This window comes from Penaeus japonicus, unplaced genomic scaffold (genome assembly GCF_977035675.1).
Source record: "Penaeus japonicus unplaced genomic scaffold, GWHDUDI00000001_assembly GWHDUDI00000027, whole genome shotgun sequence".
Taxonomy (NCBI): Eukaryota; Metazoa; Arthropoda; class Malacostraca; order Decapoda; family Penaeidae; genus Penaeus; species Penaeus japonicus.
Window position 1 is genome coordinate 2,245,620 of NW_028234429.1, and position 2,500 is coordinate 2,248,119.

The following is a 2,500-nucleotide window of genomic DNA, read 5'->3' on the forward strand; positions in this document are numbered from 1 at the left end:
TAGGCCCTAAGGCGAGAGCAAGCCCCGCATTAACGCCATAAAGACAACGGCGCCGCGGAATGGGGTTAAGAGGATCATAGATCTTCATTGCCCTTGAAAGATTAACCCATTGTGTACGGGTGTCATGGAATACATGACGGCACCGATTAGGCCTAAAAGACAGGTGTCAATACATACATGATGTGACATCGGGATCTGCTCACAGTTGAAGTGCACACACAAGCATGAACTATTATGGCTGTAACTGCGCTATCTCCAGAGCTATAAGGTTCCAAAGTCAGCCGCATTTTATGACGGATTTATGGGAAAATAACGTTTGGGCTCTTCTGCACTACCCAGAGGGCGGAGAAAATACTTTGCCCGTTCCTCTAATTTTTAGCCAGTGCCGCAAGTGTCGTAAACCGCCCGTCCTGATGACCAGCTAGGTCATTAGGCGCCCTGTCTGTAGTGGGTTAATCAGACTTCGGGTCATACTCTAGGTCTTGCTTCCCTGATTCTACAAGTAGTATACCTAAGCCAGACCAAAAAGATACTAATCTTTAGTGGAACCCTAGTAATTGGGAAGGTAAACAGAGAAACAAAAGAGACTTTTACATGCTTGGAGTTTCCTCTTATGATTATCCTGTTGGATATGGGGCATCCTTATTCTTGTTTTGATCATAAAGGGCACTAATACCACCTACTGGGCACACAAGATGGTTTTATTTGAAGGGGAGGGAGCATCATGTGACATATCTAGGGCTTTCTCATTCTTTCACTTACTGGTTATGATATTAGAGGTCTTTTTATGGTTAACCCCTTCAACATGAGGACGCGTATACTGCGTCCTCGCAACGCTCGTGAAAAACCCGAGGACGCGCATACTGCGTCATGGCTGAGTTCTGGTGGAATTAAGTTTTCTTTCTTCCGGATACTGTACGAGATCTTTCAGAATAGAGGTTGTATATGATACGATATATTACTTGACTTTCATTATTATTACATAAGAATGGGATTCGCTTTACCAGGGGAGGCACTGATGGGCTCTGCTAGCGATCATTTTATTATTTGTTTTATGTAACATTATGTAAAAATATAAAACGTATTATGATTAGTTTACCATACTCCAACCGTTTTCTTTTGTCATCTGAGTGAGGCCTCCCACCAAGGTTACTCTTTCCATCTTCCTCCCAACCCATGTAAATAACCAGTCACATGCATATGGGGGAAGAGGTTAACTATGCATATTTTGATATATAACACATGATGATTATGTTGAGGTTTTGGCTTAAAACTTGTCATATTCAATAGCGACGTTTAATACACATACTGTACCACCCGTCCTGTGTGGGTTAATATTTGGCGCGCTCCGGCAGCTCAGATACGGTGTGAGGGGTGTTTTCTACTGCCCGTAGTGAAGGGGTTAACCCATTGGCAGCAGATGGCATGATTTGCTGCAAAGGCAGAGTCGGTCATAGACGCAGATGGCACCGTGCCAGACATGTAAACCAGCCATCCTACTGCACAAACATTTATTTAATACCTCGACCAATGGGTTAATCAATCTTTGTGTTTTGTTATATTGTGATGCTTATATGTGTCGTCCAACAGACTAAATTTAAAATATAGACTACATATCAGCTCATTATATCCTCTACAGTCAATCTGTGAAGTATAACAGTATTATGGGAGGAAAAGAAAAGAATTTTCTTCATATTATTTTACTTTCGTAAACAGACAGACATTAAAGATATGCAAGTGCTGCAGCACAGTCTAGCCAAATTGGCACAGACTCACATTGCAGCCATTGCACATGGTCTGGTTGAGCTTCCTCTGCTCATTCTGCTTCCACAACCTATACCAACAGTATTTTTGATCTGGAGGTCAGCATTCTGCTATGTGTCACTGCTCTCTGTAGTTAGTTCTTGGTAGAGATCATGGAGGGCTGCCATTCAAGTTCTTTTTCCTGCTGGTGCCAGGAGAAGTTGGTGCCATTTGTGTTTGGGATTTTAGACTAAACCTACATTTCAGTAATTAGAGTAATTATGATGATAATTTCCAGCATCTGTCACTTGATATAGCTATTACTCTTGGTATGATTGCTAAAAACAGTAGAAAATGGTTCTTGGTTTCAATTTTTCACAAGCAGTGTGTTTTAACAGGATGATTATATTTTGATAAACTTTTGTATTTTTTGTATTATTCATGCCATTTGAGTTTAGTAGAAAGTATAGATTAAATGCTTCATCAGACTTTTTTGTTTACAATCTTTCATAAGTACAAATTTAAAGATAGTGCATGATAGGCATGCAGATTATAGAAAGTACATGAAAATTTATCCTTATACCATAGCCCCTTGAAGAACCAGACCACGCTCCTTGCCAAAATACACATTTTGGAAAATGGTTGTCCATTACTGGAGGATGAAATGCAATGGCAGCTGCAATAATTGCCTGACAGCACCATTATCATGTAGGACTGTAGTTGTAGACTATCCATCACTTACCACAGCAAGTTTCAA

At 40.6% G+C, this 2,500-nt stretch overlaps 1 protein-coding gene across 5 annotated transcripts in view; it reads left to right on the top strand.

Annotated features, from left to right (window-relative positions):
- The window catches only part of MsrA (methionine sulfoxide reductase A), a 13,910-nt gene that overhangs the window by 2,810 nt on the left and 8,600 nt on the right, over positions 1-2,500 (top strand). Inside the window, exon 1 of one of the 5 annotated variants that reach the window (XM_086552486.1) lies at positions 1,824-1,862. The exons of the other annotated variants lie outside the window; for them this stretch is intronic. The gene's annotated coding sequence lies outside the window, so the exon portion shown is untranslated. Of the gene's footprint in view, positions 1-1,823; positions 1,863-2,500 lie in introns of those variants that run through there. 5 annotated transcript variants of the gene reach the window in all.